Here is a 25,535-nt window from a genome sequence, read left to right as displayed (position 1 = left end):
TGTAAGTACCACTCAATCAACATGGAGAATACATTTTAAAAGAAGTTAATATTGAAAGCATTACTTATAGCAATTTTTTAAAAAATAGCTAAGCTGTCATTTTAATGAGTGGGAGGGAAAGTATGTCTGTGCCATACTTAATCCTTTCTTTAGGCCTTTCTGTTATTAGGTTTTGTTTTGTTTCAGGATTATAAACAACACGGGCCACCTGGCTACATATATCTTTGCATTCTTGTCTCATCCTATAAATCCCTTAAAGTGAAATTTCTGGGGCTTTATAATATATACTAGTGACCCGGTGCATGAAATTCGTGTACATTAAAAGGGGATTAATTAGAGGAAATAATTTAATATTGCTATTTGCCCTTTCTCTATAATAGAAGTGTCAGAGATGAAAGAAAATTAGTAAAATGTATATGAAAACCTTCCTCCTGTCAGAGCCTGGGGCTCACCACGGGATCCAGAGTCAAGTCCCTGCCCACCCACATGCACCTTAAAATCGCGTGAGATCCAGACCTGGCCGCGCGTTCCCCCCTGCCCCCCCCCCCCATTGGGCTAGATCCAGACCCGGCCAGTCCCACCCTTGTCAAGCCCTGCCGGCCAGGGGGCATAGCCTCAGGTCCCCTGGCCCGGCGCCAGGACGGGGGGCATGGCCTGAGGTCCCCCAGCCCAGACCGGGATGGGAGGTGTGCCTTGAGGTCCTCCGTCAAGCCCCGCCAGGTGGGGCGCATGGCCTCAGGGCCTCTGGCCTGGCACTGGGGCGGGGGGCACGGCCTGAGGTCCCCTGTCAAGCCCTGCTGGGTGGGGGGCACAGTCTGAGGTCCCCTGACAAGTCCTGACAGGTGGGGGGCGTGGCCTGAATTCCCCTGTCAAGCCCCACAGGGGTGGGGAGGGCGTAGCCTCAGGTCCCTGCTGATTGCTCTTTAAGGCTCCTTATGGGAACTTGGCCTCAGCTGTGGGTGCAGCCATCTTTGTGACGGAGTGATGGTCAATTAGCATATTCCCTCTTTATTAGATAGGATCTGTATTGATATATATTTCAATTGATTTTAGAAATGAAGGGAGAGGGAGAGAGAGATGGAAACATCAATGATGAGCGAGAATCATTGATCAGCTGCCTCCTGCATGCCCCACACTGGGGATGGAGCCTGCAGCCAGGTCATGTGCCCTGACCCGGAATCAAACCGTGACCTCCTGGTTCAAGGGTCTCCGTTCAACCACTGAGGCACACTGGCTGGAGTTTTTATTACCTCCTGTCTTAATTTTTCCAGAAAAGTAGCAGTCTTAAAAATTTGCAATGTAATTGAGCCAGAATGATCCACCCCAAACCTGGGTATTACTTAACTATTCTCTAACTTTCTGAGAGGTGCAAATGATAGGGTTGTTTAAATTTGCATTTTGAATATTAATGACTATTTTATGCAATTTTCTTTTTGTCTTAAAATTTTCTATCTGATGCACAGGTGTTTCCTTACTATGCACAAATGTCATATTTTCATGTGGTCAGACAAGAAAACCTTCCCTTCATATTTGGGCCTTTGGCAACATTAGGCCTCCTAGTCCTTTATCATCACAAAAATGCTCACCTGCATTTTCTTGTAGTTCTTTAGTTGCATTTTATGTGTAAATTTTTATTCTTTTCCAAACATTAAGCCCGTATTCCAAGTTATTGAATAATCCATCCTTTGTTCACTGACCTGAATTTCACTTTTTTCTTATCCTGAATTCTTACATATAATTTTTTTTCTGAACTGTTTGTGTTGGCAGGATTTTTTATTCCATTGACTCTTTTCCCCTATCTATACTAATAATAGAGGGATATGCAAATTGTCTAGGATACCATCACAGTAATGACCGAACAGCAGGCTGCGTGTGGCAACCAGGCCAGCAGGGGGGTTAGTGAGGGATGATCAAACGACTGAACAGCAGGCTGCCTGGGTTGACCAGGCCAGCAGGGAGGGCAGTTGGGGGTCACCAGGCGGGCAGGGGGGCAGTGAGGAGCAACCAAGCTGGCTGGGGGTGACCAGGCCGGCAGAGGGTGGCAGTTGGGGCAATCAGGCAGGCAGGCAGGTGAGCAGTTAGGAGCCAGCAGTCCCGAGTTGTGATCCCTGGGATCAGGCCTAAACTGGCAGTTGCACATCCTCCGAGGGGTCCCGGACTGGAGAGGGTGCAGGTTGGGCTGAGGGGACCCCCTCCCCCCCTTGCATGAATTTCATGCACTGGGCCTCTAGTTAGATTATAACATCCAGGAGAGCAGAGAGATTTTCCATTTTGTTTGCCACTGTATTCACCCCTCTCCCCTTCCACACATACACAGACACAGGAATGGTGCCTGGTCAACAATATGTCTGGTGAATGAGTGATTCTGACATTCAGTAACATTATGTTCTACTAAAGAACTGTGGGCCGTGAGGCTGTGGTGGGCACAGGGGCTGGTCTCGGCCCATCCTCTGCGCCCCTGCCCAGCCCCCGTCGTGGCCCCTGGTCCCTGTCTGCTGGCAGCCCTGCTCCCGCTGCTGCTGCTGCTCCCATACGCTGATGGCGCTGAGCAATTGGGGCCAGCGCTGGGCGCTGGCAGTGGGTGCAAGCAGTGGCTCTGGCGTCGGCTGCGGATGTGAGTGGAGCCGGTGCTGGCAGTGGGTGCGAGAGGCAGCTGCTGGCCCCGATCGCCCCTCAGGAGCAGGGGGAGGTGAAGAAATCCTGAGGGGTGATTGGGGCAGTCAGCCACCGCTCGCACCCACTGACAGTGCTGAGTGATCAAGGCTGGCTCCAGGCTCCAGCTCTGGCACCGGCAACAGGTGCAAGCAGGGCCAGTGCCGGCAGCAGGTGTGAGCACCGGGCGGGACCGTGGCACACGGGAGCAAAGAATTTTCAGTAACCACCAGAGGCTTGCCCTGATGACAGCGACCGGAGCCCTGCCTTGGTCTGGCGCCCCCGCTCACCTGCTCCACCATCCTACAGCAGCCTATGCCTGCCATGTTCCGGCTCTGCCACCTGCTGCCAATGCCAGCCATGTTCTGTGCGTGCCCCCTGGTGGTCAGTGCCCATCATAGCGACCGGTTGTTCGGTTGTTTGGTTGTTTTGCCGTTCGGTCTATTTGCATATTAGGGTTATATATATAGACTAGAGGCCCAAATTCGTGCACAGGTGGGGTCCGGCCGGATCGGACTGGGCCTGTTAGGAAGAGGAGATGGTGGGAGGTTGGCCAGCCGGCCCGCCCTGATCAGGCCGATCAGGTCCAGGCAACTGGGGGAAGGGGCCATGGGTAATTGGCTGGCGGGCCCTGCCCCTGATTGGGGTGGCGGTGCTGATGGGGGGCCAGCAGCCTGGGGGAGGAGCCATGGGTGGTTGGCTGGCCGGCCCTGCCCCTGATCCGGGTGGGGGGGGCTGATCTGGGGTGGGCCAGGTGGGGGGAGGGGCTGCAGGAGGTTGGCTGGCTGGCCCCGCCCCCTGTTGGGGTGGGGGGGCAATTAGGGGCAGGGTTGGCTGGGGGAAGGGGCTGCGGGCTGATCAGGGTGGTGGGGGCCCATAGGGGTCAGGGTTGGCCGGGGGGAGGGGCTGGGGAGGTGGCTGGCTGACCCCGCCCCCTATTGGGGTGTGGAGGGTGATCAGGGGTGGGGCAGCCAGGGGGAGGGGCTTCAGGAGGTTGGCTGGCCAGTCCTGCCCCCTATTGGGGTGTGGAGGGTGATCAGGGGCAGGGCTGGCGGGGGGGGGGGGGGGGGAAAGGGGCTGCAGGCCTATCAGGGTGGTGAGGGCCCATTGGGGGTGTGGTCCGCCAGGGGGAGGGGCTGCAAGAGGTTGGCCGGCCAGCCCCACCCCCAGTTGAGGTGGGGGGGTGCAATCAGGGGTGGGATGGCTAGGGGGAGGGGCTGCAGGAGGTTGGCTGGCCAGCCCTGCCCCCTATTGGGGTGGGGAGGTGTGATCAGGGGCGGGCTGGCCAGGGAAGGGGCTATGGGTCTATTGTGGTGGGGTGGGCTGATTGGGGGCGGGTCTGGCTGGGGGGAAGGGAGGGGGCGTTTGGTTGGTGGCCCAATCTTTTTTTTTTTTAATATATTTTATTGATTTTTTACAGAGGGGAAGGGAGAGGGACAGAGAGTTAGAAACATCGATGAGAGAGAAACATCGATCAGCTGCCTCCTGCACGCCCCCTACTGGGGATGTGCCCGCAACCAAGGTACATGCCCTTGACCGGAATCGAACCTGGGACCCTTCAGTCCGCAGGCTGACACTCTATCCACTGAGCCAAACCGGTTAGGGCTGGTGGCCCACTCTTGATCAGGGTGGGATAGTCCGATCAGGGGCGGGCTGTCAGGGGGGAGGGGCCGCGAGGTTGGCCGGCTGGCCCCACCCCCTGATCTGGCCCGTTCGCTGGCCACAGTGGCCGTTCGCTGGCCACAGTGGGCGTCATAGCGACAGGTCGTTATGGTCATTACGGCATTATGGTTGCTGGCTTTTCATCTACGTATATAGATTATCATAGCTTCATAGTACCTGGTGGGCAAGGTTTTGCTCATCACCATTCTCTTTCAGAAATATCCTGGCTGTTGCTATACAACACAGTTAACTTAAAAAAATATTTTTCATAATTAGCTTTAAAATATTATTAGTTTGGTGTAATTTGATTGGGAATGTGTTAACTTTATAAATTAATTTAAAAGAAGTGACAAATTATTGTGACATCCTATCCAGGAATATGGTATGTCTCTCACTGTTCATCTTCCTATATAAGTCAAATAAGCTTAGCAAAATAAACAGTAAATTATGTAAATCGTGTGTACACGTTGTATTTGCTTTATCTATAGGTATTTTATTTTTTGTTGTTGTGGAAGTCTCCTTTCTCATGGCTTCTTTTCCTGCTATCAGCTCTGCCTCCTCTCCCCACCCATCTCCTAGGAAGGACCCCACGGGAAGGAAGGAGAAGGCAGTGGATGCTGATCCTCTACCATTGGGAGCACAGGTGAGGCTTTTCAATCTCAAACCTCTCCTTTACCCCTTATTCCTATACTGTACATGGGTTTCACTGCAGAGGACAGGGCTGCTGAGATCTCTGAATGTTGGATATTTTGCAGAAAGCTACCTTCAGTTTCCCTCAGCTCTGTTCTCAGCTGTCACTTCCTCATTCAGCTGGCCTATTGAGCTCTTGGTGCTGTTCAAGGGTCAGAAAAGGAACAAACATTATATGAGAGATGGTCCTAGTGCTTACAGGGCTACGGACTCTCAGGGAACATAAACAGTCACATCTCTACAAGATACAGTCACTGTGATTGTACATGAATTTGATGATAAGAATGAGTATGGTTAGGTGCCCAGATTGTCAGTGTTCCAAGACCTGGAGAAGGAGAATATCAGTGTGGCAGTCAGGAGAAGGAGGGTTGGATAGGGATAATGGGAGAGGATTTGCTGTAATGGAGTCAGACTGTCCCAAGTTTAAGTCCTGACTTGACCATTTCATAGCTGTGTTGACTTGGGTAGGTGACTTGATTTCCCTGAAGCATCAGTTCCTCACGGTCATGATAGAAATAACAGCATTAACCAAGCGTTTGCCACATACTTGACTTTGGTAACAGTTTCACATGGCTTATTCCATTGAATAATACCTATTTCATAGGTTTGTTGAAAGTTCAAATGAAGTAATGTAAAAAAGAAGTGCCCAACATGGTTCCTGAGATGTTGAAGGTACTAGGTAAGTGTAGGCACGCTCTGCACCATTCCAGCCAAGTGCTAGGTATTTACTAGTAGAGTTTAGAGGTAGAGCAGAAGGTAGCATTGAGTGGTAGTGAGGAGTCAGTTGCAAAGTTTGGGGTCAAGTGCCAGGAGCGAGGAGTTTGTGTGTTGGTGAGGTGGTAGGCATGGGGGTGGAGGAGGAGTCACAGAAGTTTTGATAAGGGAGTTGGCATAAGAATTTTTCTAGGAAGAAGCAGTGTCCATCAGCTAGAGGAAATCATGGGACAGAAACAGTGAATGAGGAGCCTTGGCTTTTTCTGTACTGATTGCAATTCCATTTAAAATGGAAGCTGTGCCCTGGCAAGCATTGCTCAGTGGTTAGAGCATCAGCCTGCTCACTGGAGGGTTGTGGGTTCAATTCCCAGTCAAGAGCACATACCTGGGTTGTAGTTTCCATCCCTGTCCTTAGTTGGGGAGCATGTGGGAGGCAACCAATCAGTGTGTCTCTCTCACATCAGTGTTTCTCTTTCTCTCCCTTCTCCCCCCTCCCTTCCACTCTCTCTGAAAAAAATCAATGGAAAAAATATCATCACTCCTCTAGTGAGGTTTAAAAATAAAATAAAATAAAATAAAATGGAAGCTGCTAGTTTTGACTAGAACGTGGAGTTTTTGCTTCTCTGGAAAAGGATATAAGACATCGGGGGCGGGGTGGGGGGGTGGGGCTAACCGGTTTGGCTCAGTGAATAGAATGTTGGCCTGCGGACTGAAAGGTCCCCGGTTCAGTTCCGGTCAAGGGCATGTACCTTGGTTGTGGGCACATCCCCAGTGGAAGGTGTGCAGGAGGCAGCTGATCAATGTTTCTCTCTCATTGATGTTTCTAACTCTCTATCCCTCTCCCTTCCTCTCTGTAAAAAATCAATAAAATATATTAAAAAAAAAAAAGACATCTAGGGGACTTGGCTCAGGAAGCACCTAAGTTTTGTTTTATATTTTTCTTTTTTAAGGTTAGACTTAGGTAACTTTGTCTGTAGTCCTGAAGGACTTGCGGTGTTTTCCTCATTCATTAGATCATGCATTAGGCTTCTCTTAAATGTGTCACTTATTTATTTAGCAAAGGAGCTAGTTTTTTTTAAAATTGATTTTAGAGAGAGGTAGGGAAGGAGAAACATCTGTTGATTGCCTGGAGCCCACCACCTTCTGGTGTACTGGATGATGCTCTAACCAACTCAGCCACACCCGCCAGGACCCAAAGGAACCAGTTTTAAGAAGACTTCATGAAGACAAGGATAACTGTTATGATTTCTGTTTGTACTACTTTCTCACCTTGATATTATCAAGCTTAGTTCTAAAAGTCAGCATAACGCAGTTATTAGAGGAAGGGAGTTTTAGAAGGGAAGGTTTAAAGAAGGAGCATTCAGAAGATTTTGGTTGATGAAGGTTGTGGTTTGGTGGTCACTAGCCTTGATTGGTTTTATTTAAAATAGTGTTTATTATGTTTTTAAGCCAACGTTCTTTTCAGGTATAATTTATATAAAATAACCTATTTCGAATTATAATTAATTGAGTTTTGTCAAATATATGCACTACTCCAGTGAAGCTGTAGAACATTTTCATCACTCCAGGTGTTCTTACCCACTTCCAGTCCACGTTCCCCATCCCAGGCATCCATTGGTTTTACTTAACCAAAATACAAAGATCAAAAGGATGAAACTTAGAATGATATAGTACTGTTATCTGATCTACAAATCTTACTCATATTTTGCCACAGATGTCCTTTATCTGGCCAGGATCTAATCCAGATCACAACTGAAACTTAGCTGTCCTGTCTCCTTAGTCTTCCTTGATCTGGAACAGTTCCTCAAGTCTTTGTCTTTGGTGACCTTGACACTTTTGAAGAATACAGTGATTGATTTGGGATGCATTGGTGCAGCATTAGAGCTATTTTCTTTTCTTCATCTTTCCTCCTATTTATCAGCCAGTGATGTGACTCTGAGTTGCCAAGTATGACTTATATTTGCCTATAAGTTATATCTTCTTTTTCTGAATATAAATATTGGACATATAATTGTAAAAAAATTTCTGAAGCAAAAAATCCTACCTAATAATAGACAAATATGCAAATTGACCATACCTCCAACACACCCACAAACCACGCCCACCATCCAATCAGAGCGAGCATGCAAATTAACCCAAACCAAGATGGCTACAGCCACAGAGAGCAAGGTTTCCTAGGTAACAGAGGAAGCCAAGCTTTCCGCCTGCCCTTGCCAGGCCTAAGCCTCCACTCAAGCTACAAAGTTTCAATTATAGAAGGTAAACAAATTCAAACAGAAATGGAGGCAGAATGGAGCTTGAGAGAGCAGGCCAGGGTTGCCACAAGCAACAGGGGAAGCAAAGCTTTCCGCACACCCTGGCCGGGCCCACCCGCTTAAGGCAACAAAGTTTCAATTATAACCCCAACACAAATGGCTGCCAGCCTTCGAGGGAGCCCCAGGGTTGGCTCCGCTCCAGGCTACAAAGTTTCAATTGTAGAAGGAAAATAAATTCCGATACTAGGGCCTCCGCTTGGGTTGCCAGGGGGCGTGGCCGGCCTGCAAACCACCACAGGCCCCTCGCTCAGGCCGCCCCACACCCTAAGAGAACCCCCACCTGATCCGGGACACCCTTCAGGGCAAACCAGCTGGCCCCCACCCCTGTACCAGGCCTCTATCCTATCTAATAAAAGAGTAATATGCAGATTGATCATCACTGCAACACACAATATAGCTGCCCCCATGAGGTCAAAGATCCTGCCCCCATGTGGACACAAGATGGCCACCACAAGATGGCCAGCAGGAGAGGGCAGTTGGGAGGCACCCGGCCTGCAAGGGAGGGCAGTTGAGAAGGACCAGGCCTGCAAGGGAGGGAAGTTGGAGGTTATCAACCCTGCAGGAGAGGGCAGTTAGGGATGACCAGGCCGGCAGAGGAGGGAAGTTGGGGGCAAACAGGCTGGCAGCAGAGTGGTTAGGGGGTGATCAGGCTGGCAGGCAGAAGCGGTTAGGGGCAATCAGGAAGGCAGGCAGGCAAGCAGTTGGGAGCCAGCAGTCCTGGATTGTGAGAGGTCCCATGTGGGGTCCCATATTGGCGAGGATACAGGCTGGGCTGAGGGACAACCCCCCTCTGTGCACGAATTTCGTGCACCGGGCCTCTAGTAATAATAATAATTCTGAAGCTATAATGTATACTCCCAAGTCTCAAACCCTCAAAAATAACTATGGATATAAATTTTTCTAACCTTTTTAAATACCTCTCACATCTTTTGCCAATTTTAATATTGGGTTGTTTATATGTAAAAAAAGCCTTTCCTGTAATGTGAATATTAATCCTTTGCCATAAGTTGCCAATACTGTTCCCTGTCATTTTCTTTTAAATTTGTTTATAACATCTTCTGTTACAAGTAAGTTTTGAAGTTTTTTTCAGTTAACTTTCCTTTTTCTTTGTTTGGCTTTGGAATCATGCTGTGAAAAGCTTTCTGCACCCTAAGATTACTTACAAATATATTTCTACTTTTTCTATTTGTTTTATCATTTTAATTTTAAATCCTAGCTATCTGGAATTTACTTACTCTACATTATGTGGGGTTGCACTCTAACTTCATTTAACATAGTGAGGTGAGGCAGGTATAATTTATATAAAATTAGAGGCCCGGTGCACGAATTTGTGTAGGGGTGGGGTCCCTCGGCCTGGCCGGTGATTGGGGCCATTGGGGCCGTCTCGCCCAGTCCGGGGGGAGGGACTGTGGGAGGTTGGGGGCATGCTGGCGGGGAGGAGGGACCGTGGGAGGTTAGCTGTGGGAGTGCACTGACCACCAGGGGGCAGCTCCTGCATTAAGTGTCTGCTCCCTGGCAGTCAGTGCATGTCATAGTGACCGGTCAACTGGTCGTTTGGTCAGTCAGTTGTAATGGTCGCTTAGGTTTTTATATATATAGATAACCTATTCAGGTATAAGTTCATTATCATCCATCCATTCATTAAACAGATATTTAGCACCTGCCCATCATATGCTAAGCCGTGTTTCGAATGCTGGGAAGATAACGGTGAATGAGCCAGGCAAAGTCCCTTTCTTCTAGATCTTATCTTCTGGAAAGGGGAGGCAGCAATGAAGAAGACATATTACTGAAGCCATTGCTAAGGTGTGCTGGCCACACAGCAGGTTGGTATGGTCAACTGTGACATGGAAGGATGGAGACTGGCTAGCCAGACAGAGCCGGAATGGCACCACCGTTTCTGCTGTAGTGCCACAGACATCCTATTTATTTAGAATTTATTTTGTTATTTCACAAAGCAAATCCCCCTAATTTTTCTTTTCAAAATTTTGGTTACTGTACTGTTCTTATACACTTATCCTTATAGTTGAATTTTAACTATCAAGGTTTATTAACTTTATCAAGTTCGAAAGGTAACAGTTAAAAAGAAAAATATGCAATTTTGATTTGCATTTCATTAAATCTATATTAATTTGAGGAAGACTACCATATTTACAATGTTTATTTTTCCTATTGAGTAAAAAAATTACCCTTCAGGTTATTCAGATCTTTCATTATGGCTTCTGTTGACTTGGATCATGAGGATCTTGCATATTCCTATTAAGTGTATTTTGCCATGTTTCATTTTTTTGTTGCTATTGTGATTGTGATTTAACCATGATTGGGATTTTGTAGAAAGAAAAAAGATTGCTAAGAATTCTATCTGAAGACATTTTGCTGTTGTGGTGCCTCAAACGTCATCACGATCCTATCTTCTCTATAAATCACACTTGCATCATTTAACGTATCCCTATTTATTTCACTTGCACATTATTTTCAAAGAATAACAATATCAGAAGGCCTGTGTTTTTAGGTTACATGAATGACATAAGTCCATGAAGTTGCTTTTTTCCGACACCATGAGCATCCTGTGCTTCATGCTGGGAGAAAAGGACCCAGACTAAGTGGAAAAAGAGAAAAAGGAAACAAAAACACGTCTTCATGGATTAACAAGAAATACATTTTATGAACAATAAAGGATTAACAATATATATATTTTGCGAACGATACTGTTTTACTTTAACCTTTTAAAATGCCTTTCTGTGCTTAACTAGATCAGTGCTTCCTGAGCCCATGGCCAGCACAGGAATCCACAGGACATTTCATGATAAGAGACAAGCTTTGGGGCACACTGAGGGCTCTGCAATAGGGGATGAGAGACTAGGGAGGTGGGGAAGACCATACAGTTCATTTGGTCTGAATTTGGGTTTTTAATTTTGCCCAATATATTCAGCTGACAAGTCAATTTATTGAAAAAAGTGGATTAATTTTTGGAAAGAGAATGCCGTATCTTCTCTCACAAACTAGGGGTTCCTATTTTGTTTCCACATATATTATACCTTATGTGATATTTCTGTGTTCTCCCTGCATACTTTTTATTTGCAATTGCCTGCCAGCTCTTGTCTCCCTCCCTCCCCGCTTTTATTTTAACTTCTTGTTTGTGTTTTAGATCTATCTCTTATATGTGCCATGTAATTGGATTTTCAACCAATTTTATAGTTTTTGACTTTTAATAGAGAAAGTCAACCCATTTATGTATCAGGTTTTTTTCTGGTTATTTAATGTTTATGGTTTTTATGCTTTCTGGTTTCCTTTTGTTAGCGATAGGTTTAGGCTATAATAAAGAATACAGTGTTTATTTGAGCAAAGGAGGGATTGCAACCCAGGGCACAGATTCAGGCAGCAACATAAACTGGGCTTCAAAGGGAACAAGGGAAGGCAGGGTCTGTAAAGGGCAGAACCAGCAGAGTTGCTCTCATTAAAGCCTTTGAGTAGATGAGGAGTGTTGGCGAGGTCAGTGGCATTGTCAGGCCCCTCCTGTCAATGGCTGGGTTCCTTTCAAGGTGAAGCATGCGTCCCGGATGTTTGTTGTTCACCCTTCAGCTGAGTGCAGCAACAGGTCAGCAACTTAGCAGTAGTTCCAAGATTTATCCATGAGCCGTGTCTAGGCCTCCAAAACCATTTTAGGTGACAATCTTAGCAATGCTTATTCCATTTTATTTTATTCACGTCACCTTCTCCTTTCTTTACATTTGTTGAACTGATGACTTTTCTTGTCTCCTTCTCACCTTCCATAAAGTGGAAATATAATGTATTTATATCCTAGTAGCTGCCTTTACCTGATAATATTTGTGAGTGATTTCTAACATTTTTTTGTTTTGTTATTTTGATATGTTGTTTAAATAAATATTAGAAAAAATAATGAGATAGAAAGAAAGATAATGAACTTTGTGCCTCAGTACTGGCGCCTTTTCTGAAGTTCATAGCAAGTAGAATGGGAAATGCACAAATTTCTTGGAATTGGTTTCATCCTATGTCTTGTCTCTTTAGTCCTTCTCCCTGATAAATTTATCCCTTTTGTCTATTTACATATTACATTCTCTGTCCTTAAATGAAAACCTTTCCTATTACTTTATTTACATTACCTATTCCTTACTTTCTATACAGTCCTATTAATCTACTTTTCTACAAAAAGTTTAACTTCACGTGGTTGCTTCTGATTTCTTCCATTTATTCTTTTGTCGACTGCAAGGTGACTCCTGCCTTCACCATTCTGCTGGAATTACCTAATTTTCGAATCAGCAGCTCCCCTTTCAATCATCATTCTGTTTGACCCACTCCAGCTTCTGAGAGTGTTGAGCACTCCCTTCTCCTTGAAACTCTCTTTCCCCAACTGACAATCCTGAATCTCCATCCATCTTCCTTTCTGTCTTGCTCTCACTCTCTTTCTCCTGGGGGTGCTAGCGTTCTTTTCTTGGCGTTCTCATCTCACAACACTGGGAGTTGAGTAGCCTTGGTTTTAAGTCCCAGCTGTGTGATCTTGGAGAGGTTATTTAACCTTTTGATCAGATTCCTCATCTACAAAATGATGATTCAGTTAGTGTTTCCTCCTTATGTCAGGATTCTCCAGAGAAACAGAACCAAAAAGATATATGTGAATATGTAGAAAGAGATACGGGGAGCTGGCTCATGCAGTGATGGAGGCTGAAACGTTCCCATGAGCTGCCATCTTCAGGTTCAGGAAAGCCAGTACTGAAGTTCCACTCCAAACCTGGAGGCCGGAGACCTGGGGACCAATGCTAAGTCCTGGTCCAAGCCGGAAGTCTCACAAACTAGGAACACTGCTGTCTGAGGCAGGAGAAGATGGCTGTCTCCACTCAAGCAAAGAGCAAATTCACCCTTCCCTGCCTTTTTGTTCTATTCCGGCTCTCAGCATACTGGATGATGCCCACCCTCACTGGTGAGGGCTGATCTTCTTTACTCAGTCTACCCATTCAAATTCGAGCTCCCTCACCGAAACACCACAGATACTACTTTCCCAGTTATCTGGGCACACCTTAGCCTCATCAAGTTGACGTAAAATTAACCACCACACTTGGTAAACAGATACTGAATGCTTACAGTGTTTTATTTCCTAGACTAAGGGCTACAGAAAAGGCTGAAATAGGCTTGTGCATCTGAAATGCCAATCAGGTCAAGCTGGATGTTTTATTGGTTCTCACAGTTTAGATTTGTCGTTTGCACTTGCTTGTCTCCCATAATGGATTTCCACCTGGATTGCAAGGCCTGTAATTCCGTGTGCTGCCTTGGCAACTTGGAGCCTCACAGGGCTGCAGAGACCTGCCATGAGTTCCCTGCTCTTGCCGAATATGCCCCCATCCAGCTGGAAAGGCTCCCTGCCCAGCTAATTCCCTTGTCAGCCCCATCGGTTACACCCTTCCCAGGTCTCAACCCAATGGGTTTCACCTCCCTACCAATCCACGGAATTGTTCAAATAAACCAAAGATCACCCCACCCTCTTGTCATTGCACAGTCTGCCTCCCGCAGCTCCTGCTAGTTCCCAGTTCCCGAGTGCAACTGCGTGGCTTGTAGTGTCCTCCCCCCCCCAGGCTGTGAGGAGTGTCCTCTGCCCGGGGCCAGGTACGGTGTGTTGGGTCATCTTGTGCTATTTGGGATGGGAATCTCTCCTTCACCAGTGGGGTGGATAGGAGGCGATCAGAACAGTGGTAATCCAGAGTAGACTTCATTACTGTCCCTATTGCCGCCTTGTGCTCTGCTCCTTGTCCTTATATGCCAGAGAAGTTCTGTATTATATTTATTTCTGATTATGTCATAATAATGTTGTAGATGCTTAGTTTCTTTTGGGGGAATGACACATTTTTTCTCACAAAGGTCTCTTTATCCTGTCCCTTCTAAAGTTGCTTGTTTTTCCACTTGCCTCAGAGGGTTTTATTGGCGTAATCTTTGTGGAGCAGGAATTTATAGTTTCAGGAATCAGTGACACTCTAGGCTGTGTCTGGATTTCATGTGGGAAGAATGGATCCATCTAGATTTTGCTCCAAGGAAGTTGTGTGGGATGATGCTAGAGAACTACAGGAACTTGGTCTCACTGGGTAAGGACTTCCCCTTGTAACTCACCTTTCCCCACCTATTGACATCTTGTACAACCTCTGGAATTCATGAATTTGGACTTAAAATCCTGGATATTTTATGGCATTGTTTTAGGGTAATTGCTTGGTGTCCTGTCTTTCCACGTGAAAGGTCTTTTCTGCAGAGAATTGGGAGATGGGAAACTACAGAAGCCCCGTGTCTTTTTGTTTAAGAAGCCCTGAAGGGGAAGGGAAAAGGACTTGTGCTGGAAGTAGCTTTTATCCTTAGTTCAGTACCCAAGTTTAATGTCTTTCCTCTGAGCAGGGAATCAGCTTTCCAAACCAAATGTGACTTCTTAGCTGAAACGAGAAGGACTGAGCCTGATGCCAAAAGAACTTCCAGGGTATATCTCTGCAGGTAAAGTGTCAGGACTTGTTAAATGAGTGTGCCACCTGGGCAAGAAGTCACTTCAGAAATCACTGGGTCTCTTGGGAACATGCACCTTTGATGTATGTTCTCTCAGATGTCTCCCCTCATTGATGCCTCTCCTCCTCTCCAGAGTCGCATGTCCTCGCCTTGGTGACACACTGCGTAGAGTAAATGAGTTGCTGTGTTGTCTGGGATGTACAGAAAATGCAGTAAACGTTAGCGATTGTTTCCTCTTCTTCATCTATACTTTGAACCCATGCTTTTCTCTCTCCTTATTCTCTTTACTCTCTGACATTGGTCTTTCTTTTTAGCCATAACCTATATCTACAGCTTCCTTTCCTTTATTCCCTTAAACATTTGTCAGCTTTTTAAAAGGTAACATTTCTCTTCCTTTGCGTTATTTTATAGTCTTCATTTAAAAACAGATGGAAATGACTTCAGCTGTGTTACTAGTAACCTTACATTTTCTATAGGTCCTTTCTCATTTCTAAGTTTGTAATCTGCATCGACTGCCTATTCAGTCCCATTCTCCTCTGAAAACAATGCTTTTTAACCTTTATTATCTGGTTTCTAATCCACGTCACAATTGAAATTTCTTTTTTAGATATTATTAGCAACTTTTCTCTGCAAATATGTTTTATACCTTTACTAGAGGCCTGATGCATGAAAATCGTGCATGGGTGCGGTCCCTAGGCCTGGCTGGCAATCGAAGCATGAGCGTCTGGCATGGAAGGGGAGGTCCCAGCTGACCACTGGGCCCTGGGAAACACCTGGGCCCCGCTCGCACCCACCTTGGCCTGGCGCCGCCCACTCACCTGCTCCACCATCCTGCTTCAGTCCCGCTCTCGTCAGGGCTTATTGGGGCCAGCAGCACCTCCACTGCCGATGCCTGCCATGTTCCATGCTGCCCCCTGGTGGTCAGCGCATGTCATAGTGAGTGGTTGAACTCCTGGTCTCCCGGTTGAACTTCCGGTTGAACAATCACCTGAGGGGACAATTTGCATATTAGGCTTTTATTATATATAGGATATTTCTCTGTTCAGTGTGAAAGTGTTGCTCATACACTTCTTTTTTTTTTTTTTTCTAAAATGTATTTTATTGATTTTTACAGAGAGGAAGGGAGAGGGATAGAGAGTTAGAAACATCGATGAGAGAGGAACATCGATGAGAGAGAAACATCGATCAGCTGCCTCCTGCACACTCCCCACAACCAAGGTACATGCCTTTGACCGGAATCGAACCTGGGACCCTTCAGTCCACAGGCTGATGCTCTATCCACTGAGCCAAACTGGTTAGGGCTCATACACTTCTTTTTATACTTTAAAAAAATTGTGAAATAGGCAAGTAATTTTTGATCTCTAGTTTATAGCTATCTACATATATAATAGCCTAAGCCCATGGTCGGCAAACTGCGGCTCATGAGCCACATGCGGCTCTTTGGCCCCTTGAGTGTGGCTCTTCCACAAAATACCACGGCCTGGGCGAGTCTATTTTGAAGAAATGGCGTTAGAAAAGTTTAAGTTTAAAAAATTTGTTTCTCAAAAGAAATTTCAATCGTTGTACTGTTGATATTTGGCTCTGTTGACTAATGAGTTTGCCGACCACTAGCCTAAGCGACCCTTACAGTGGAATGATCGGAACAGTCGGTCGCTACAATGCGCACTGACCACCAGGGGGCACACGCTTACCAGAGGAGCTGCCCCCTGGTGGTCAGTGCGCTCTCACAGGGGGAGCGCCGCTCAGCCATAGGCCAGGCTCACGGCTGTTGCTAAGGAGCAGCGAGCCGAGCAGTAAGGATCCTGCTGCTAAGGAGCAGGATTGTGCCTAAGCCGGCAGTCAGACATCCCCCGAGGAATCCTGGACTGCGAGGACTGTGAGGAGAAAGAAAATTAATACATTAGAGGGAAACTACCAAAAAAAAAAAAAAAGTCAGAGAACATCTTAAAAGTAGCCAGAAGAAAACCAGCAGGCGACATCCCCCGAGGGCTCCTGGACTGTGAGAGGGATGTCTGACTGCTGGCTTAGGCCCCATCCTCAGGGGGATTGGGCCTAAGCCAGCAGGCAGACAATCCCCCAAGGGGTCCCGGACTGCGAGAGGGCACAGGCCAGGCTGAGGGACCCCCTCCCCCACAGTGCACGATTTTCGTTCACCAGGCCTCTAGTGAATATATAATGCAATAAAATAAATTAGTGAAAGAACATTTTGATCTGAAAGAATGATTTGATGAACATCGTTGCTGGTTTTCAGTAAGCTTTTTAAAAAAATATATATTTTTAATATTTTTATTGATTTTAGAGAGGAAGGGAGAGGAAGAGAAACATCAATGATGAGAGAGAATCATTGATCAGCTGCCTCCTGCATGCCCCTTACTGGGGATCAAGCACACAACCCAGGCACGTGCCCTTTACCGGAATCGAACCCAGGATCCTTCAGTCTGTAGGCCGATGCTCTATCCACTGAGCCAAACCAGTCATGGCTTCAGTAAGCTTTTGAAAATATGGGGTTCTAGAAGAATCACTGGGTCAAAGGATACACACATTTTATGGCTCTTGCTACATACTGCACAACTTGGATATTTTATGTTTTGAATACTAATTTATTAGGTATGAAATGATCTCTTAATGGCTTTAATTGCAAATTTGTGTGGATTTGATTACCCTTGCTATTTGTATTTATTCTTATGTAAATAACCTCTCTGTTCAACAGATGTTTTTGGAGCACCAGGCTCTGTTCCTAGCACTGCAGATACAGCAATAACCAAAACAGGCAGTTTCCCCATGGAGCGTCAGTCTAGTGAGGGGGACAATAAATTACTAAAGAAAGGAGACAGGGAGGGAGAAGGGACTGAAGAGGAAGGAAGGAGGGAGGGAATGAGTATCACAGTGTCATAGCGCTGTGTGGATAAATAGTGGCATCAGGAACTAGAAGAGTTAACAGTGGACTTTCACAGGGGCACTCAGGGAAGGCCTTTCCTCTGAGGTGACTGTTGAGTAGCTACTAACCATGATGGGCCACACTGGGGACACTCTGGGCCCGGGACAGGAGGTGCTGGCATGGTGTTGTTTGAAGGGAAGAGTGCAAGGAGATGTGAAGATTTTCTTAAACTTTATCTTTCAGTTGTGTGAAAAAATTGTTTCTACTGTCATTTTTGTTTTTAAAATTTCTGTGAGCCTTCTCATTCTCTGCATGTTCCTTCCTTTTTAATAACTATTTTAATGCATGCCTTAACTTCTCTTGTCTGTATGAGGATATTTGTTATTTTTATTTTATTTTATATTTGGTACTAGAGGCCCGGTGCACGAAATTCGTGCACTGGGGAGGGTGTCCCTCAGCCCAGCTTGCACCCTCTCTAATATGGGACCCCTCGGGGGATGTCCAACTGCAGGTTTAGGCCCGATCCCTGTGGAATCGGGCCTAAACCTGCAGTTGGACATCCCTCTCACACGGATCGCCCCAGGCACCCCCAGGGAGCGGCCACGCTCCATGCCACGCCCCCTGGGGTGCCGATCGCCCCAGGCACGCCCGGGGAGCGGCCACGCCCCCTTGCCATGCCCCCAGGGGGTGCCGATCGCCCCAGGCACCCCCGGGGAGCAATGGCAGGGGCGTGGCCACGCCCCCCCGGGCTGCCGATCGCCCCAGGCACCCCTGGGGAGCGGCCACGCCCCTATGCCACGCCCCCCGGGGGTGCCCATCGCCCCAGGCACCCCTGGGGAGCGGCCACGCCCCCGTGCCACGCCCCCCAGGGTGCCGATTGCCCCAGGCACCCCCGGGGAGCGGCAGCATGGGCGCGGCCACGCCCTCCGGGGTGCCGATCACCCCAGGCACCCCCAGGGAGCGGGCACGGGCGCGGCCACGCCCCCCCCCAGGGTGCCGATGGCCCCAGGCACCCCTGGGGAGCAGCGGCACGGGCGCGGCCACGCCCCCCCGGGGTGCCGATCGCCCAGGCACCCCCGGGGAGCGGCAGCAGGGGCGCGGCCACGCCCCCCGGGGTGCCGATCACCCCAGGCACCCCCGGGGAGCGGGCACGGGCACGGCCACGCCCCCCCCGGGGTGCCGATCGCCCCAGGCACCCCCGGGGAGCAGCGGCACGGGCGCGGCCACGCCCCCCCCGGGGTGCCGATCGCCCCAGGCACCCCCGGGGAGCGGCCACGCCCCCATGCCACGCCCCCCGGGGTGCCTATCACCCCAGGAACCCCTGGGGAGCAGGCACGGGCGCGGCCACGCCCCCCCGGGGTGCCCATCGCCCCCAGGCACCCCCGGGGAGCGGCCACGCCCCCATGCCACGGCCCCCCCGGGGTGCCGATCGCCCCAGGCACCCCCGGGGAGCGGCCACGCCCCCATGCCACGGCCCCCCCGGGGTGCCGATCGCCCCAGGCACCCCCGGGGAGCGGCCACGCCCCCATGCCACGCCCCCCCCGGGGTGCCCATCGCCCCAGGCACCCCCGGGGAGCGGCCACGCCCCCATGCCACGCCCCCCGGGGTGCCGATCACCCCAGGCACCCCCGTGGAGCAGCTACACGGGCGTGACCACGCCCCCCCCGGGTGCCTATCACCCCAGGCACCCCCCGGGAGCGGGCACGGGCGTGGCCACGCCCCCCCGCGGTGCCAATCGCCCCAGGCACCCCCGGGGAGCGGCAGCACGGGCGTGGCCACGCCCCCCGAGGTGCCGATCACCCCAGGCACCCCCGGGCAGCAGCTGCACGGGCGTGGTCACGCCCCCCGGGGTGCCGATCACCCCAGGCACCCCTGGGGAGCAGCTGCACGGGCGTGGCCACGCCCCCCCGGGTGCCTATCACCCCAGGCACCCCCGGGGAATGGCAGCACGGGCGCGGCCACGCCCCCCCCGGGGTGCCGATCGCCCCAGGCACCCCCGGGGAGCGGCAGCAGGAGCGCGGCCACGCCCCCCCGGGGTGCCGATCACCCCAGGCACCCCCGGGGAGCGGGCACGGGCGCGGCCACGCCCCCCCGGGGTGCCGATCACCCTAGGCACCCCCGGGGAGCAGCTGCACGGGCGTGGTCACGCCCCCAGGGGTGCCTATCACCCCAGGCACCCCCAGGGAGCGGTCACGGGAGCGGCCACGCCCCCCGGGGTGCCGATCACCCCAGGCACCCCAGGGGAGCAGCGGCTCGGGCGCGGCCACTGGGCACCGCCATCTTGATTTTATCAACGGTCGACAGGCCACCCGGAGTCCCGCCCTCAGCCTCCGCTGGCCCAATCATGGGCATAGCGGAGGTGCGGTCAATTTGCATGTTTCTCTATTATAAGGTAAGATGCATGTGTAGCATTTTCTCCCGTTCCCTAGATTATTCTAGTGGGTTTATATAGGTCTTTGTCATTACCCCACTGTCATTCTGGTGGGCTTTCTGGAGGCAGCAGAGGCAAACACATGTATTCTTGATACTTTGTTGTCCTCTCTCATTTCTTTACCTATCTTCAGACTTCTCCATTGGGCTGGATTCTAAAAATTCTTCACTTGTTACCAGGTGCTGTAGGTTAAAAAAAAAGATTCTTGTTTATGACAGCATTTCACACGTTTTCCTTGTCTCTTTGAATGTCTGTCTAGCCACTAGTATGTAGGCTCACTGAATTGTCATGATTGAACTTAGTTTTCTTTTTTTAAAATATATTTTTATTGATTTCAGAGAGGAAGGGAGAGGGAGAGATAGAAACATCAATGATGAAAGAGAATCATTTATTGGCTGCCTCCTGCACGCCCCCCACTAGGGATCGAGCCTGCAACCTGGGCTTGTGCCCTTGACTGGAATCAAACCTGGGACCCTTGAGTCCGCAGGTCGACGCTCCATCCACTGAGCCAAACCAGCTAGGGCTTAGTTTTCTTTATAATCTCTGCCTAGCACAATGCCTGCCAGAGGAGGTATTTAATATATGTTTGTTGAGTTGAATATTGAATGATATCAAGTAGAATTTTTAGAAATCAGGTGAAAAGACAGATTTGGAGAGTCATATGTGTGACATTCATATCAATTTGTCTTATTAATTATCAGGAAGAATGAAGAATAAGGGTAAAGCAGCAAGGATGAAATCCTAAAGAACAATAATGTTTGACTGGGATCCAAAGATACTCTAGCAAAGGGGACAAAGAGTGGTCAAAGAAGGAGGAGAGAATTTAGGGAGAGCTAAAGGAAGAGAGAAAAGTAGAGGGTGAGTGCAATAGTGCCAAGAAGGTAAAAGTGGCCTGTGACCCAGGGAAGAGCATTTCTGGTGAGGAAAACGTACTGTGGGTTGGAATGTAAACAATTAAAGACTTAAATATAGACTGTCATTTCAACAAGGTTAACTTTGAGGAAAAAGAAGAAAGGGCAAGAACTGAAAGAACTCAGAGATGGAGTGCCTCGATTTGGTTTTTACCAAGGAAGAGAATTGAATGAATTTACAAGAGCAGAGATATCTTTTAGAAAGGAGAAACTAAAAGTGGAGGGAGACCATGGAGCCTAGGAACTATGATGATGTGCAAACTCCAGATCTTCTCTGCAGGTTTTTTTCAATGTTGCTGCCAGTAAGCTACCATTAGTCTTATTGTCCTGACCAAAATTAAGACAAGAAAGCATCGCTTGAGTGCTGAGCTTGGCTCTTCCCTGGCCATCATCTGATGTGCTCATCATAACAATCCCATGGGGTAGGTATCGTTAGCCCCTTTCATAGTGGGAGAATAAACTCAGAGAGGTGAAATGACATGCCAGAATTTAAACACAGGTTTTTTGTTTTGTTTGTTTTTGTCTTGGAGTTTAACGCTAATTCTAAAAAAATAATCATTATTTTCTTGCCTTGCCTTGCCTTGCTGTGACTTCTTGTTTCCTAGTATATTTAGTGAAAATAAAACTTCTGTATCCTGGCCTAATATTCTTTTTTAAAAAATATATTTTTATTTATTTCAGAGAAAGGAAGGGCGAGGGAGAGAGAGATGAGAGTTAATAATTGATTGGCTGCCTTCTGCATACCCCCCATTTCCACCCTTCTCCCCCGGGGATTGAGTCTACAACCTGGGCATGTGCCCTGACTGGGAATTGAACTGTGACCTCCTGGTTCATAGGTTGACGCTCAACCACTGAGTCACACTGGCCGGGCCTGGTCTAATATCTTCTTAATGATTGTTTTCTGTTTCTATGCTAAAGGTTTTATGTGTACAATTGTTGAATGCTTTGTTAGGTTTTACTATTTTATCGAAGCTGAGTAAAAAACGTAAATTTAGAAGTGCTGTGTCTGGAGACAGTATTATCACTAATAAACTTGTTGAAACAAAGATTAGCATGGAAAGCAGCGAATTTTTAGCCTTTAATCAGTTGTCAGTTTTGAAGGAAACAAATTAAGAACATGTGTAAAATATTAGAAATATATTACCAAAGATTATGCTTAAAAATAAGGTACAGTTAGAAATTATATAACATTTAAAGCTCTCAGGAGATAACGTTAAACCTGAAAAATCTATTGTTTGTGTTTCATACATGATTTTATATCATTCTCAGAGATGTACTGGGTGACTACCTGTGTATATATGTGTTTTTGTGTGTAAATATATGTATATACCCCCCCACACAGAATTTATATACTGTTTCAGAGTCCCTATTTATATCTACTAACTTCATGCTAATATGAGCCTCAGTAATGTTTGGTACAGACACATGTCTTTGCTTCCATTAGTAGGAAAACTGATGTAAAAGACTATAATAAATATAGGAGTATCCAAAAGTTTGGTCATCCTTACACAGGCAGTCCAGCCTTGCCTCAGGGCATCAGCGTGGGCACTTCCTTCAGTCTGGGGTGCTATCCCTCCAGTAGGCCTGTTAATCCTCCCCCTTAGTCGCCAAAGTTTTTTTTCTTTTAATAAGTTTTTATTTATTTATTTATTTATTTATTTATTTATTTATTTATTTATTATTTCAGAGAGGAAGGGAGAGGGAGAGAGAGAGATAGAAACATAAATGATAAGAGAGAATCATTGATTGGCTGCCTTCTGCACGTCCCCTACTGGGGATGGGGCCCACAACCTGGGTATGTGCCCTTGACCAGAATCGAACCCAGGAATCTTCAGTCTGCAGGCTGATGCTCTATCCACTGAGCCAAACCAGCAAGGGCACTCCCCAAAGCCTTCACTTCAGTCACTTTTTCAGTGAAACCTTTCTTGAAGATGCTATTTAAAATTACAAATCTTTTCCCTCATATTCCCTACTAGAGGCCTGGTGCATGGATTTGTGCACCGGTGGGGTCCCTCGGCCTGGCCTATGCCCTCATGCAATCCGGGACCCCTCGGGGGATGTCAGAGAGCTGGTTTTGGCCCGATCCCCACAGTCCAGGCCGAGGGACCCCACCAGTGCATGATTGGGGCCGGGGAGGGACCATAGGAGGTCTCCAGGGTGTGTTCGGCCTGTCTTGCCCAGTCCTGATTGGCCGGACCCCAGCAGCAAGCTAACCTACTGGTCAGAGCATCTGCTCCCTGTTGAACAAATGGACACTTAGCACATCAGGCTTTTATTACATAGGACTAGAAGCCCAGTGCATGAAATTCATGCACTGGTAGGGTCCCTAGCGGCTGCTGGCTGCCGGCCGGGGCCTCCCTCCCTTATCTTGGCCGCCTGCTGCAGCCACCAGCCAGCGCCTTCCTCCCTTCCCCCAGCTGGCCCTGCCCCCACCGCCTGGTCGAACTCCCGGAAGAACTAAGAACTCTGGTCAAGGGGACAATTTGCATACTACGCTTTTATTATATAGGGTTTCCATTTTATGGGTTTTATTTTATCCATAAGGCATACCACTTAAATACTAAATATTATACTTGTTTATTATGTTGACTGCCCTTCCTCTCACTAAAATATAAGTTCCCTAAGGGCAGAAATGTATTTTATTCATTGTTATAGCCTTAGCACTTGGAACAGTGACTGGCTCAATGTACATTTATTAAATGAATGATTGGCCATATTCAGAGGAGCAGTTTGGCTGCTTCATGGAGACTGCATTGTAGGGTAGCAAGACTGTAAGCCAGAAGTTCAATCACGTGAGTATTGAAATTGTCTGGTTGAGTGGGAAGAGTAGCTGAAATACTACACAGGATCGAGGAAATATAAAAAGGGAAAAGAAATAAGCTTGCCCTAGGAAGCGTGGGCACTGCTGCTCAAGCCCCATACTCACTTCAATACTTTGTAGGCTCTCAGCCTCTACTATGGCCGTCCCAGCCATAAATACCGAAAGACCTGTGCTTTCCCAGACCCCACAGTCCTGGGGACTCCTGTCATGACCTGACAAGTACCAAAAGAATATAAAAATCCTATTCGTTAACTCGGCATTTTAATACAGTAAGGGAGTATGGGCCACTTGAAAGTCCTGTTTAGGAAAAAGGAAAGGAAGAAAGAGGTATATATTGTGTAACATGAAATAATGGTAATATTAATAGTTAACAGTCATTGAATCCTTATCATGGCCAAGCATAGTGTTATGTGCATTACAGAGTTTTTACTTAATAAAATAGCAAAATAGCAACAAATGCTGCCCAGTCTTGGAAGTTAGTTTTTTACCCTTAGTACTTAAGTTCCAAGCCCACAATATTTCACTGATTCTTCATAAAGCCACCCTAACAGTTTTGTTTTCCAGATAGTCATGTAATCAGAAAAATAAAGTTCCCTCCCTTCTCAGTTGTCTAATTTTATTAGTCATACTTTTGGAACAATATTAAATAGTAGTGGTAATAATAAACACCCTTTTCTTTATTCTTTTATTAATGTGAATTCTTAAAGTGTTTTATTTTTATGTTTGACAGTGCTAAGGTTTTTGGTGTTGAATCAGGATTGGATGTTGGATATTATCGAATACTTTTTTGAAGCATCGATCTGCTGATCATGTGTCCTTTTTCCATGACCTCGTATGATATTAATAGATTCCTAAGAGTGAACTTTCTGGAATTCCTGGAAAAATCCTTTGTGTAAATTGCATATTTCATGTAATATTTCAGGAATGCTTTAGAAGTACTTTAATTACTGAATCTGTCATATTTAAGAATGTGTTTCTTTATAAATGTATAGAGTACTGGCCAAATTGAATTCTTGAGTCACATCAGCCAGTACTTTAAATTTGTAGGTAATCGATTTTTTTTTAGGGAGCAAGTCTTCAGAATAAATAAATAATTATAAGTATTTATTTATTTATTTAATTGGTTTTTAGAGAGAGAAACATCGATGTGAGAGAAACATCGATCAGCTGCTTCCTGCAACCCGGGCATGTGCCCTGACCAGGAATCGAACTGGCAACTCTTTGGTCAAAGGACAATGTCCAACCAACTGAGCCCCAATGGCCAGGGCCAGGAATACTTTTAAATTAAGTATCCAAATTCCACAGAGATAAAATGAATCTGACTGTTAAGTTTTCTGCAATACATAATGATTTTAAAACTTTCATTTAGTATTTTCTAAAATAGTATTTTGTTCTTATTTTTTTGAAATGTTATATATACAGAAGAATATGTAAAATATATATTAACAAAACTGACATACTCTGCTAATATAAATACTATAAATATTAACTAACTTTTGTTCTTACATTAACACTGTGAGAGATAGGGACCATTTAACAGGTGAGAAAAAGAATGTTACGTAACCTGCCCAAGGTCACACAGCTAACTATGGTGGAGCTCAAATTTGAGCCAGGTAGTATGGCTCCAGAGTTGTTGTCTTAGCCATTATGCCATACTGCATCTTTTTTATAGGTAATAATGATAAAGATTAATGAATAATAAAGCAAACACCTAGGCACTAAAACCTAGAGTCAGAAACAGGAAATTACTGGTATCCTCACCATAATTTGTGTGCTCCTCATTCACACACTCTTAACCTCTCTCTGGGACTTAATCACTATTCTCACTTTTGTGATAATTCTCTTCCCTTTTCTTTAAGTATTGCCATCCATAAATGAACCTATAAACAGCATATTTAGTTTTAATCTGTTTTTAAACTTTAAGTAGACTCTTGCTATATATTTTTTCTGTGACTTTGTTTAAATTATT

General features: G+C 47.0%; 1 long non-coding RNA gene across 5 annotated transcripts in view; it reads left to right on the top strand.

Moving 5' to 3' along the window:
• Positions 1 to 25,535, top strand: part of LOC307099725 — a 33,565-nt gene that overhangs the window by 911 nt on the left and 7,119 nt on the right. For 2 of the 5 annotated variants that reach the window (XR_013813547.1, XR_013813548.1), the window contains exons 2-4: positions 4,864 to 4,957; positions 5,609 to 5,683; positions 9,683 to 10,526. This is a non-coding gene — a long non-coding RNA (uncharacterized lncRNA). Of the gene's footprint in view, positions 1 to 4,387; positions 4,958 to 5,608; positions 5,684 to 9,682; positions 10,527 to 25,535 lie in introns of those variants that run through there. The other 3 variants (XR_013813546.1, XR_013813545.1, XR_013813549.1) reach the window with 3 other exon arrangements.

Source organism: Cnephaeus nilssonii, assembly GCF_951640355.1.
Source record: "Cnephaeus nilssonii genome assembly, chromosome: 5".
Classification (NCBI taxonomy): Eukaryota; Metazoa; Chordata; class Mammalia; order Chiroptera; family Vespertilionidae; genus Cnephaeus; species Cnephaeus nilssonii.
This window is presented reverse-complemented; position numbering and strand designations above follow the sequence as displayed.